Source organism: Podarcis cretensis, assembly GCF_951804945.1.
Source record: "Podarcis cretensis genome assembly, chromosome: 4".
Lineage (NCBI taxonomy): Eukaryota > Metazoa > Chordata > Lepidosauria > Squamata > Lacertidae > Podarcis > Podarcis cretensis.
The window spans coordinates 83,201,781-83,216,943 of record NC_137173.1 but is presented as its reverse complement, the minus strand read 5'-3'; positions in this window follow the sequence as shown (position 1 = coordinate 83,216,943).

Sequence of the window (15,163 nt, the reverse complement as noted above, 5' to 3'; positions counted from 1 at the left end):
ATATAAAAGAGACACAAAATGGCTTAAAATAGGAGCACTGGACCTGATTGCATTGGTTACTGGAAAAGTTAATGGACCTTGGATCTTCACTAATTATATTTGGACTAGCACTGCAGCTTCCCTACTATTCTTTCTTATCTTTTACTTTTGTGAAAAACTAGATTTTGATTTTTTTTTAATAAAGGCAACACAATAGCTGGTTCAAATATCCATGAACATGGTTTTTTTTTTTTAAAAAAAAAAAAATATTTCATAAATTTCAGATGCTGCTTGACTGGGGCAGGGAAGGATAAAGTGGTTTACAAAAAGAGCAAAGCAATAAATTTATCAGTAAAAACAATTAAAATGTTCAGAAAGTTAAAACCAGCAATAAAGGAAAAACACATCAGCATTCTAGGTATTCAGGTAAACTTGATCTCTTAACATTTCTGTTCTCATTCAAAGGTGTGAATTACCTTCTTTGAAAGGCATTATGTTTGAACTGACTGAAGAGAGATGAGAAGGAAGTTCTCCTTACTGCATAGTTTACAGATGGAAGTCAAATGCATTGCTAGTTGATGATTAGTGTGTGGGTTGCTGGTCAGAAGAGCCCCACCATTATGGAGAATGAACACCCATCTTGGGCAACCAAGTGGGTGTGAGAGGCAGTGGATGGTGGGGACAGAGGCAGCTGATCGGTGGGGTGAGCAGCAGCCCTCCAGCCATTCCTTCTGAGTTCCACACCAGCCATTTGCCCTGAACACCATATCCTCCTGAGCTGATACCTCAGGGGCAGCGATACCTGTTGCTTCTTGGACACCCAACTGCCTTCTCATCAACTCATCAGACTGTGCTGATGGGAAAGTCACCTGACCAAGGGCTTACCATTTATAGTGGTATAGTTGTGGTTTGAGCCAATGTATTTAAGAGTGAAATAGCAGTTGATTGTCAGCACCTTTGGCCACATGTCCTTTTTATTAGATAGTGGGAGTATGTTTTTGTTTATTTCCTTTCAACACTAATGGTGAGTTGTGCCCAAACTGAGAAATGTTCTAGGGCTCTACTAACACCCTTTATGTTCCTCCAGCTAGTAAATGTCAGCTCACACCAGTCAGAGGGAAGTGGCATGAAGCAAGGATTTCCTAAACCACCAATGCCAGCCCCACCCCAGACAATCCACACAAATGAAAACACTGAGGATTCATTCCTGATCTTTCACAGAAGTCAGATTTTTTTTGCTGTAGAAATTTTGTTGTTCTGGAATGCTAGCAGCCTCATGTGCCAGCATGCCAGAAAACCTGACACATACCCCAGTAAGTATAATATTATAAGTGGTAAGTCTGGAAGTGCCCCAAGATAGCAGGCAGAGAGGCAGTAAGCCCAGGCCATAGGCTCCTTCAGGCATTGTGCATTCACATGTATTTCTCTGCTCACCTCTGCTGCCTTGTAGCATGTGTTTGAGCTGCCAGTGGGTGGGCAGGAGGCAGAGCCATGAATGAGTGGGGGCAAAGTGTTGCTGGACAGATCTATGTGTGCCAAACAGCCTGCTCAGTGCCTGCTTGGTTAGCCTTCTGCTCTTGAATACAGTGGAGGAAATTATCTGGTTGCCAAGGATGAACTTTGATTCAGTTGCTGCTCCAGTCGGCTTCTATAACTGGCCTGAGGAGGTAGGCCAAATCTTGTTTCTTTCAGGCCGCCGACAGATAGCAAAGAAAGTTTCTTATGTCACCCCTCCCTCTTGACAATGGCTTTCTATGTCGCCACAGTTGTGTGGTTAGCAAACCAGGCCGTAGAAACTACCACACTGCTGAGGTTACAAAGGAGTGGACCCTTAAATGCGTCTCCTTTCTCAGGATGAAAGACCATGGTAGAAGCACATGCCTTGGGACACGCAAGTTATTACTGACAATAACAACTTGCTTTGACGATTTTTAAAAAGTCCTTCATTCCCACAGTAAAATATCATCTAGGAATATGTAATCTCTTTGCACCTACACAGCATGCTCACTCATGCTAATCAACATGTTGGATGAGAGTTTCTTTAAAAACAGACAGCATCTGCCCTGTCAAAAATATTCCTTATGCCAGATACAAGAGAGTAAATGCTTGTGCTTTAGAGTTTGGGGGGGGGGGGGAGCATACAATTGGAGTCTTCAGGTGGCATTTCTCCTTCCAGAATGAAGATTAGGGCTCTACTGGAGCCAAACTCTGAATGCCACAAGGTGAGTTATGGACCAAACATGCTCAATTTTGTGTAAAGATGGAAGTAAAAAAAGAGTAAGTGAATTAGCAGAAGGTATTGGAGAATACTTTGGTGTGACATTGTTGAACTGAGGCTGCCTTATTAACTCCAAAATGATATTGCCACGTATAGAAAGATGCACCAGAGACAGGCGTCATTATCTTTTGAGTAATGCCAAGGTTAATGACAGTGGGGAATGTTGTGTAATGATGCCAACTGTATAGCTGGTATTCATGGGCAACACTACAACTTTGGAACTATTCAGCCATTGTTCTTCCGCAGTGGGAGCAGACTGAGCATCTGCCTTACAAATTTAAGCATGGCAAAAGGCAAGCAGTTTTAATCAGGTATTCTTTATGAGACTTTGATGACTAGATAATCAGTGTGCTGTAGACAAAAAAAGGAGAAGCTTTAAGACTGCAGGTGGATGTGTTCATTTACCCATGAGATAAATATTACAACAGTAATTATGGAAAGTGCAATATTTCGTTGATCTATATTAAGAAACATAGGACAAGAGTTTCCAGAGGGGGAGTCATTTTGCACAGCATTACGCCGAAATGAAGAGTTTCCTGGCACCTTAACGCCTAAGAAAATTATGATGGCATAAGCTTTCATGGAATGGAGTCCAATTCATCAGATGCAGGATGCAATCCAAAATTAGCAAATTAGCATCTTTACACACATTGTTTGGGAGAGAGGAAAGGAATGAGGCTAGAGGGAAACAAAATCCACAATAATCAAGATCAGCTTCTCTTTTGGTTCTTTCTAGGGCTGCTGGATTTCAGCGGGACTCATGACTCATGACTCACTTCGTTGGCATTACTTGAAGAAGCAGAGGGGAATCAGGGGGTGGAAGGTAATATGGGCTTTTGAAAAAAAGAAACATGTTTAGATTTTGACGCTACATTTTAATGAGCAAAACTAGCTTTGCAGCAAAATTTGACAAACTCCTCATCTCTGTTTGGGTTTTTGACCCCCTCTCCTTTTGCAGGGGGTAGGGAGCTCAAGCTAAGGGGCCAGATGTGGTCCACAAGCCTCTCTACCTGGTCTTTGGGAATTTCCCACACCTCATTGGCTCCATGACCTCCGTGGAAGCATTTGCTTCTGCTGTCAGAGAAGGGAAACTCGTATCTTCTGGGCCTTATACTGTAAGCATCTTCCATAGAATAGCCATTCACTTCAGTGGAAGATGGCAGGTGAGAATGGAAATGAGGCCTTGCAGATGCAACAGCATATGCTACAGTTTTCCCGGGGAAACTGGCATCTTTTCACATCATTTCTTATTTCAGTAGGTGCATATAAAACCAATGCTAACTACTGCCATATGTAAGGGACACTGCAGTCAGCTGAAGGGAAGCATTCTGCAACATTAGACTTGAAAGGGCAGAGAGGGAGAGAGAGAGAGATGGAAACTTAATGCAAAAAACTTAACGCCTGGTGTTAAGCTGGGTAAAGCCAAAAAATAGACTACCTTTTGCCTTGATCTCCCTACTTGCAAAGTGGGATTAGAGAAAAGGCAGTGGAAGTGCCATGCTCAAACATCCCCCTCTCCCCGTGTGTTGAAAGAAAACATCAATAGCAGGAGACTGAAGTCACACTCAAATGTCACTCAGCGCAGAAAAGAAAATGACAAGAATCAAACCATTTGCTTAGCCTTAAGGCAACAAGGAGTGGAGACTAAAACATGCCACGGCATATCAATGCTGTCATCAACTTCGTTATTTTCCTTAGGAGATACTGACAACTAGTAAGCATCCAGAGGGAGGTCCATATGGCACACAGGGTGGACAGATACACCTATGCATTTGGAAGGACACATAACCAGTATTTTGAAAACAGCAAGAAAGTTTGTGATTTGATTTCGTTTTTCACTGTGTTGTTTTTTTATAAAAAAAACTCATTAGAAATCCTTATATACTTTTATGGATTCAGAGGGCATAGCAATTCTTTGATATGACAAATGCAGTAGAATGGTGAGTGTTTTGGTTTGGCTGTCTAGAAAAAATAAAATGGGATATTATTTGATACAACTGTGACATACATTTCCCTTCCCACTTTCATGGCACCATTTATCTGCCATAAAACTGAGGTAGGTATTCTTTGTTTTCTGGAGTCAGTGGGAAATGAATTTTCAAATAAAAAGAATCTTTTTATTATTATTATTCACCAAGAAATGCTTCCCATTTTAAGTGGTAGTATAAGCTAGTACTGATACCTTGAATTTGGCCTGACAGCCATTGCAGGTGCTTTCAGAATTGGGACACGTGGTCCCTTTGGAATGCCCTACTCAGAAACCTAGCAGTAGTGTTCTACATTTATGTAATCTTATGGGGTGTTTTCACCATGCTCCACCTCCACCCCTTTAAACCTGCAAAATTCAGCTTCGGCGAAACTTTAGCCCATCATGACTGGTATCAAAAATGTGGTCCGTATCTATGCCCACTGCTGAAAAGGCTTGTACTTGCACACATGAGATGGTCACCTAAATCTCTCCTCTCATTGTTGGCTATTAAAGGCAAGGAACCACAAACTTAAGCAGGTTCAGGATGCTGACCCCCCCAAAAATCCACACACATGCGCAAGCACACACACACACAAAAAGAACATCAAATCCAAAAGCTAAGTTATTGGATTATGGCCAGTGATTGTGTATTAATTTAAAAGCTTAAATCCTTTTTTAAAAAGTTTCATTCTAGACTGACATGAAACAGCAGTGCTTGAAGCAAACACATTCAAAAGACTCAACAGCTAAAAATGCCCCTTTTGGAAATACCCAGCTTTGTGAGCAGGGAATTTTTCAGCATGACATACCATATGTTGGATTTATTTGCATCTTCCGGAAGGCTAGATCAGAACCTTTGGAGAAAACAATAGGGAGTTAGTCCATGTTCTGGGAATCAAGATTGTCTACAAGGTTCCACACAACATTTGCTAACCTTGCAGCAATAAAATAAAATAAAATAAAAATACCACTCTTAAGCCATGCTTCATTGAGATGAGTTCCATTGTGTTGGCATATCTGCCAAACAGCAGTTCCTGAACATACTCCATTTGGTGATTTCCTAAGGGACTTTTATCATTGTTCAGATGTACAGCAACTTGATAAACCTTAATTTAACACCTGTATATCACTATTTAACCTTTGCAGACTGCTGCTGGTGTGCCAGGTTTTTGTTTAATGATAGAGTACTCACCAGTGCTTGAGAGCAGATTAATCAGGTATATTTTCCTGCAAAATCACATTGTGCACCCTGCAGCCTTGTTAAATCCCAGCTAACAACAGTTTCATCATCCAAAGAGCTAGCTGTTTACACATGATAAGGCTCCAAGGATTGTAAACTTACTTAAACAATCCAGTCCGACACACTGACCATATATAAGCTGTCAACATTATTGTTCAGCCAATGTTATAAATGTCCTGTGCACATCTGTCTCTGTGTTTGGCAAGGAAACGTCGAGACACAATTAGCACATTCCCTGCAACAAATTAAAATATGCAGTGTGTTTTCACTTTCTCTCTTTAGTGTCTGTAGTAGCATGATTTTTAAAAAGCCCTCTTTGTATCATTAAAGGATGCACCTAAACACTAAGAAAAAATGTCTAACAGTCTACCAGTAGTCTATTAGTGGAGGGAACCGTACCTCACATTAATCCCTCACGCAACACAGTAAGATTCTGTGTAAAAGTTTCTAATACCGTATTTTTTCATGTATAAGACGCCCCCATGTATAAGACTCCTCCTATTTTGGGGGACTCCAAATTAAAAAATACACTACCTGTGTATAAGATGAGCCCCAATTTTAAGCCTAATTTTTTGGTTAAAAAACCTAGTCTTATACACGGAAAAATACAGTACTTCTTGTCTACAGCTGAATGACTTTCCCCAAGCTCTCTGTGGAGAAAATAACGATTTATCTTTTATTAGTCAAATCTAAGACACATCAGTACATAAAACAAGCTGTAGTCCACAATAACCCTCTACCTTTCTCCTTTACCACTGTGTCACACTATGTGATATTTGAACAGAAGGAATTGATTTTGTAGACATAGTGGCTCTAATTCCAATAATGCTTTGTTACAACAGTGCTTTCCTGCCAGAAAATAAAATAAAATCCACCATTGCCTTCAGTGGACCTTCACACACATACATTCATGTAAGGAGTTACCCTTTCAAGTGAGAAGCTCACTCATGGAAGTTCCATGTGTATGATGGAGCATGCATGAAGCTTAGGTCACTGAGACAGAATATCCCCATTATATTACACTACTGTTGAGAGAATTGCACTGGCTAGGTTCAAGGGGCTGCTATTTCATAAATAGGCATCGTATCCAGATACAAAAAAGTATCTCATTTGTCGCATCCCTTAAATATTTATTTCCATGCCTTTAATATCAGATTCATTAAACTGGCTTGTCTAGGGCAACTTTCCAGATGGAGTAAATTGAAAGGGTAGAGACTCTGTGACCAAGCTCAATTTTATGCAAGGGCTGGGGTAATGTGATATTTCCACACATGTATCATCTGTTGAATATGGACAGCTATAAATGTCATCATTTACCAAAGCTGCCAGAAACTCACTGGAGTGTTAAAATGTACAAAGGGAAATATGCTGAAATGAGTCATACAGAGATCCCACCCTTGAAATTGATCCTGGAAATGGGGTTATGCAAGTGGAGCATGGCATAACATTACAAGATTGACAGCATTTGGGAGCTGTTTAGGGGCTGGCTTAGCCTTATCACTCATTCAATTGTCTTCGATCAGCAATCATTAGATTAGCTTGCTTACCTTCTAACACCCATTGGGCTCAGTGCTTAATGTGGTTATTTTCAGAGGGGGAAAGTCAGAGTGGGGAACCTTGTTTCAGGCTGAGGTCCACATTACCATCTGGTCAATCTTCCAGGGGGCCTATGCTAGTGGTGGGAGGACTTAGAAGCAATTTAAATTTACCTGTATACAATGAGCTCCTTTCTGCACAGCTACATACTCCTTTTATCATCCATTCAGGCAAGCAAGAACAACAACAAGAAGAAGAGTTTGGACTTGACATCCCACCTTTCACTCCCCTTAAGGAGTTTCAAAGCGGCTAACAATCTCCTTTCCTTTCCTCCCCCACAACAAACACTCTGTGAGGTGAGTGGGGCTGAGAGACTTCAGAGAAGTGTGACTAGCCCAAGGTCACCCAGCAGCTGCATGTGGAGGAGCGGAGACGCAAACCCAGTTCCCCAGATTATGAGTCCATAGCAAAAATGCTCAAGAGTTAGTGCATAGAAGAATTTGGAAGGGGTGTACAGTGGTACCTCGGGTTAAGTACTTAATTCGTTCTGGAGGTCCGTTCTTAACCTGAAACTGTTCTTAACCTGAAGCACCACTTTAGCTAAAAGACATCCCGCTGTTATGAGGGCTGAAAGGAAAGTGCTGGACTCCTGCAGGTCAGGAGGCTTGGACTGCAATTGACTTTTGTTCATAGAAAGTAACACAGTGAGGTCTTCCTGACTCAACTCCTTCAGCTTGGGAAGTTGCAGGAAACTTGAGCTCCACTCCTCCTCATCCAGCCAATCCCTAACATCCCCAGGGCTTGAGGTTACCTATTCCTGAACTGGACCTTGATGACTGTTTGGTAATCTATGCAGGCTCTTAAAGGTAAAGGGACCCCTGACCATTAGGTCCAGTCATGACCGACTCTGGGGTTGCGGCGCTCATCTCACTTTATTGGCTGAGGGAGCCGGAGTACAGCTTCTGGGTCATGTGGCCAGCATGACTAAGCCATTTCTGGCGAACCAGAGCAGTGCATGGAAACACCATTTACCTTCACGCCAGAGTGGTACCTATTTATCTACTTGCCCTGGCGTGCTTTCAAACTGCTAGGTAGGCAGGAGCAGGGACCGAGCAACGGGAGCTCACCCCGTCACAGGGATTCAAACCACCGACCTTCTGATCGGCAACTCCTAGGCTCTGTGGTTTAACCCACAGCACCACCCGCGTCCCATAGGCACCCGTGTCCCATAGGCTCTTAGTGAACTCAAAAAATGTAGGAGTAATTCAAAGAACCTACCTAGGCTAGAGATGATGCATAATGATAAGTAATCACAAACAGTTGGGATCTGGCTGATCCAATATTTGTTTCCATCCTCCTCCTCCCACTTCTTCTTCTTCTTCTTCTTCTTCTTCTTCTTCTTCTTCTTCTTCTTCATCTGTTAAATGACCAGCTGCTGTTATTCAGCAAAAGAAAGTGCCACTCCTGGGCTCCAGCAACATATGAACTGGGCACAAGTAGGATTACAATTCAGTCTTTGTTCTGTTACTCTTCTGTTTTTTGGTTTTGTTTTTTTAAAAAAGTGAGCCCCCAAAAGATTTTATCACACAAATTTGGTGGAAATATGAGAAAGAACATAATTATGTACTTAAAACTAGATCTCATCAAACTCTGATTCCATAAAGATAATTAAAAACAGATCTTCTCTTCTGGTGGAAGATCCGCACAACTTTTGAGGATTTCTCTACGGGAATGAAAGAAGTCTACTAAAGTTGCACAGATCAGAACTACATTAGGTGGCCAAACACATGCATGGGTATTCAGTGCAGGAGACAAAATCTTTCTTGAGCAAAGTTATGCATTCCTTTATAATTTATTTTTGCCTCTTTAACATTTAAGGCCTCTTACCTCCACTCAAAAGGGTGTGCACGACTCTGTAGCATGTTGACCAGAGATACATATATGGAGAATTGTTGGAAGCACATTCCCAAGAATAGCAATGAATATGTTTTCCATGTGTTCATTTGTGCGCACAACAGAACAAAGAGCAACAAAGAACAGCATAACACAGAACTGGAGGAAAACAAGCTGTCTTTGATTAGAATTAACCCAGACAAGCACCCTATGCTCCTAGCAGCTGGAACAATACAACCAGAGGCATGGAACCACCCACTGTCTTTAAGGTGCATGAGGCAGTACCACCTTCCCCCAACTGGCCAACCTATGCTCGGCCCTTATGGTAGCATAGCCAATTACAATGCTATCCGTTGTGCTGCATAACCAACAAATGAAGTCTCTCTTAGTGGCAGCAATGTAGTATGATGGAATGGCTTTTGCCAGTTCCACCATGTACTCTGCTGAGTCACTTATCCATGCTATGGCTTTTCAGAGCAAGTAGAAAATTGTACTCCTAGAGTCCATGTGCCACCTAGTTAAATCAATGAGGCCCACCCTCTAGGGCGATGCATCTCCAAATGTGACCTCCGTCCTTTATGTAATGAGGATTGCTCCAAAGTCAATTACGTGAATGTTCAGGGATACAGGAGAGGATATATTGTCTGATTATATCCTTATCCAACTTGTGTTAACAAGTTCCACAATTTCAGCAGAGTAACATTCCCCTCTTTTAAATTTGCAATGGATGCGTTTTGCTCAGGCTCGCTAAAGCCTCTATAATAACTGTTCTGGTATTTTCCCCTTATTCCCTCATAAAAGATAAGACACAACACAGTCTTCTACAAAAGTATAAAAAGTGTTTACTCACATTCTGTTCACAATCAGATCCCAGAAGGCAGACTTAGCTTAATGAAGTAACATACACTTGGAATCTATCTCATAAGAAGACAGTCCCTTTGTCCTCTCTTGGCTGGAAGCCAAGAGGGCATCTTTGGCTTAGTAGATGTTGCTTCTTCGATGCATGCGGTGAAAGAGAGAGAGATGGCTGCCCTGCCCTGTGCCTTTGTCATTACCTGCACAGGTGAGGCCACACCAACCTCTAGTCACATGCAGAGGAAGTCTGTACCAGCCCAGAAGAAAACAGGAAGTTTACCTGCTGGCTGGACAAACATTCCTCTCTATGTGTAAACATTTTCACTCTAGGAATGTTGTACTTGGCTGCTCTTGAGTTTCACATCCTACAAATTATGCCACTCACAATTTATTTATTATGTCTCTGCTGTTTCGTCAAATGAACCACAGCTGCTGAATTCCTAGCAGCATGCCACCACCTCAGGTATTCTGATACTCTTTCTGGACCCTACCCCTGTAGCTAAGACAGTCAAAGTTCCAGCTCTGGCCTGACTCTCCCAATCTACTCCTCCAATCTAGTGCCATGCCATAACATTAGTGAAGAAAATGGGAAGGCAGTTTCAGAGCTTTGCAGGCTCACTAGCTCAGCTCCACAGTACAATAGACCAAGCATTCCATTCCTCCCATGCTATTCCCCTTCCTTCCTCCCACCATCCTGACCATGGGAACAAAAGAAATCTGCAACTTGATGGGAAGGAGTGCTTCTTCAAATATTTCTGCAAGCACATGGCTGACATACTTTGGTAACGTAGTTTCTTAAAGCCAGTGTGGTGCAGTGGTTAAGAGCAGTGGACTTGTAATCTGGTTAACCGGGTTCGCGTCTCCGCTCCTCCACATGCAGCTGCTGGGTGACCTTGGGCTAGTCACACTTCTTTGAAGTCTCTCAGCTCCACTCACCTCACAGAGTGTTTGTTGTGGGGGACAAAGGGAAAAGGAGACTGTTAGCCGCTTTGAGACTCCTACGGGTAGTGATAAAGCAGGATATCAAATCCAAACCCCTCCTCCTCCTCCTCCTCCTCCTCCTCCTCCTCCTCCTCCTCTTCTTCTTCTTCTATTTTGAATAGCCTTCCACCACAGAAATACTTGAATATTGACTACATTGGAAGGAAATGCATGACCAGCAGGACTTTGCCTTTTCTTTTTCTAAATGGCAGTTCCCCATGCGCATCTCAGAACTGCTTTGTAAGCCACTGGGAAAGACATTCAAATAAAAGGGGCTTGATGGACCATTGACATTTTCAGTGTAGTGCTTAATACAACACAGTGGTCGCTACACGGCATTACTTCCTAATTGACTTATGATTTGCTCCTTTGTCTTGACACACTGTATTATTTGTGAAATATATATATATTTACATTTCACACTTAATACCTGCAAAGATTACATTTTGGGGAGACTGGATTCTTTTTCCAATCATTGCCTCCTGCTTATCTAAACAAAATGTTCAGAAATACCCAGGAAGTCCTGGATTTTAAAAACCATTAATTATCAAAATCATAGCAGCGTCTACAGACCAGGAGTAAATGCTATTTGTTTTGTTTTGTTTTAAAAGCCAGGGTGGTTATTACATGGCAGCTAAAGAATAAGGAATAACAAACAATGAAGTCTGACTCTGAAAGAAATTATAAGTGCTGAATTATTTTTTTTTAAAAAACCACACTATCAGGGCTTGGTAGCATTTATAGAAACACGTTATGACTGGCATCCTTCTATTTAATGAACAGTTTGATAAAGTGAATAATGTGAGTCTGGCCCTTGAACCATTTAAAAGTATCAAAAACAAAACAAAGATTGTCCCGCATCAAATTATGGTTTAATGTGCATGCAAACGTCCCACCTTTTAATTTAAATGTGATTAATCATTAGGTTTTTGTCAATTAGGAAAGACATATATAAGAAATATTTCTATAAGGGCTCATCTAGATATACAGCAGAGTTCCAGATCTTATTTCAAATTTTTCAGTTCAAAACTTACAAAAATTAAAATTCAATTCCCTTGTATGAAAACTATGAAAAGACTCCATCTCTCTCAATCTCTCTCTCTCTGTAGATAGAGACAAAGAGGTAGAGCCAAAGTTAAAGACTGATAGTACAATGATTCAGTTCTTATCTTTTCAGTCCCCTTGCTCACCATGGGATCTTCTCCATTGCATGAGCTGAGGTCTCAGCTTAAAATGGGACTTAAACATGTTTCACTCTGGCTGGATCATATCCTGCACTTCCAGCAAAATGACACATACTGTATTTTTTTGTGTATAAGACGCCCACATGTATAAGACAACCCCTATTTTTTGAGCCCCAAATTAAGAAATACAGTGGTAAAGGTAAAGGTACCCCTGCCCGTACGGGCCAGTCTTGACAGACTCTGGGGTTGTGCACCCATCTCACTTAAGAGGCCAGGGGCCAGCGCTGTCCGGAGACACTTCCGGGTCACGTGGCCAGCGTGACATCGCTGCTCTGGCGAGCCAGAGCCGCACACGGAAACGCCGTTTACCTTCCCGCTGGTAAGCGGTCCCTATTTATCTACTTGCACCCGGAGGTGCTTTCGAACTGCTAGGTTGGCAGGCGCTGGGACCGAGCAGCGGGAGCGCACCCCGCCGCAGGGATTCGAACCGCCGACCTTTCGATCGGCAAGCCCTAGGCGCTGAGGCTTTAACCCACAGCGCCACCTGCGTCCCTTTAATACAGTGGTACCTCGGGTTAAGTACTTAATTCGTTCCGGAGGTCCGTTCTTAACCTGAAACTGTTCTTAACCTGAAGACCACTTTAGCTAATGGGGCCTCCTGCTGCCGCCGTGCCGCCGGAGCCCGATTTCTGTTCTTATCCTGAAGCAAAGTTCTTAACCTGAAGCACTATTTCTGGGTTAGTGGAGTGTGTAACTTGAAGCGTAGGTAACCTGAGGTACCACTGTAAATATTTTAAACACCAAACAGAACAACTTTGATATTTTATTAAATATTCAAAACAAAATATTTCGTACCGTATAGTTAAACATCAAACAGTGAGGCTAGCTGCGTAATGGCGGCTGCTCCTGTCAGCGTAGTGTAACTCCACTGTAGCTGCAGCTCCAGCTCTCCCGCCTGTGTGTCGTACTTTTGTATTTACGGTATGTACCGTATTTACTCCATGAGCGCCGGCAGATGCAAACGCTGATTGAGGAGCTGTGACGGCCAGAGCTGACTGAGTGAGTGCGCTTGGGGAATAGGGGGTTTGGGTAGCCAGGGGGTGGCTGAGGGAACCAGGTGGAAGGGACAATGTCCAGTGTGGGGCTGCTGGGGGGGGGGGAGAGTACCAGACCAGGGTTTGTCGCGAGGCCAATAGCGAGGGGAGTCTGGATGGAATGAATATAGATGGCAGCATTTATTTATTTATATATTTAATTGCAACATTCTGTGTATAAGATGACCCCCCAATTTTAAGCTTTAACAAATTGGGGGGAAATTTTGTCTTATACACGGAAAAATATGCTATATTCCATTTGTTAGAGCTGTTTAACTGTTGCGTTCGGCACCGAAATGTTTCCCTCCCTTCTCCTTTTTTCCATACACTTTGGTTTGTTCTGTCAGAAAACACTGCCTTTCTTGTTTCCCAGAGAGTGCAGCAATATTAAAGCCACTTAACTCCAAAGAATAAATCATCTTGTTCGTTTAACTCCAGAGCTAGAGCGGTAGGAGATATTCTGACAGAAAGTCACTTTTAAAGTAAGTATCTTTTCACAGGTTTATGAATACCGTGGCCTGCACTTAATTTTTGATTGAAATAATTGCTTGTTATTTAACAGTCCCTTGAGCTCAGAAATGGAAATATTGGCTTACTGTTACCATTGATGATTTCTCAACCTTTTTTTTTTTAAGAGACACACAATTTTCTAGTCTTTTTAAAATAAATAAAGCAAAGAGTATGTAGTATTTTGTGCAATTTATTTTTGTTGCTGCATGTCTGCGTGCCAATTTTCCAGTGTGCCAGGTTAAAGTCTGTACATAAGATCAGTCAAGGGCATATTGTGTCACCTCTTTTCGAAGAGGAGGAGGAGAGAACAGAAGGTTTTCAGTGTTTTTGTCTGACATTCTGATACGGATGTAAGAAGGCAACAATTTCCATTCCTACTAGCCCCCCGCAGCCAGGAGCAGCTAGTGCACATGGCTCCTTGAATGTACCTCCCTGGAAAAAATTCATATAAATGTTCAAAATAAATACATACATGCAGTTCAAGAATGACAGCATTCCGCTGAGGGTATTACATCTGATAATTTCATCAAAAACTGTAAGATTTTTGGAAAGAGTTCTAACCTCTGGAACTAGAAAAGTCCCTATTTTTATTCACTATTTTTCCTGTCTCTCTTTGTGGATGGTTGGTGCTTTTATACATTCTGCTGCTTTTATACAATGGATGAAATTATTGGGAACTCTTGAAATGGTAACCTTAAGTAAGCTGTGGAAGATTTAAGAAGTCTGTACTTTGTGAGCCTCGATCAGGTTCCTGGGGAAGAGAATTCCATTCCAAAAGAAACAGTATTTAAATAAATAAATAAAAATGAATATGATTTGCTCGAACCACTCTCGGAGTGAAAGCAAAGACGTGTCCGCACTTATTTGCTGTCTTTAAAAACAACAACGTTGGGATGACTCAGTAAATACTCCATTTGAGTTTATTTGTTTTAAAAATCATACTTCCATCCTACAAGATGGGCTACTAATGGCCCCTGCTAATCTGCTTTAATGGTAATTTACCCAGCTCCCATGGCAATGCATGCAATGGATACAAAACAGTGCAGATCAACTACATGGGCAAACGTATTTGATTACAATTCTAATTGTTAAAGGCTCACCTTAGGAATCTCTCTCTCTCTCTCTCTCTCTCTCTCTCTCTCTCTCTCTCTCTCTCCCCTCTAGCCCAATTTTCTAGAGCACAATTTATGTAAAAACAGTAATCCCTATTGCTTGGATTCAAAACAGTACATACACATAAACATGATACTCGTTGATACTGAAAGTTTGACACTTCTTTATGGAACCCAAAAGTAAAATAAATGACTGTATTTTTCGCTCTATTAGACGCACCGGACCATAAGACGCACCTAGTTTTTAGGGGAGGAAAACAAGAAATAAGAAAGCAACGCAAAGCAAAGCATCCTGAGCAAAGAGACACTGTTCCTCCCTCTTCGCTCAGGAGGCTTTGCGTGGCTATCCGTGAAGCCAGGAGAGCAAGCAGGATTGGTGCACACAGATCCCTCTTGCTCTCCTGGCTTCAGCGAAAGCAAGCCTCCTGGCTTTTCCGCCCACCTCCCGCAAGAGCCGTGCACTCTTTAAAGGGCTCTTGGGGGCTTTTCTGGGAGGTGGGGGAAGGGACAGAGCTGTGTGCTCTGTCCCTTC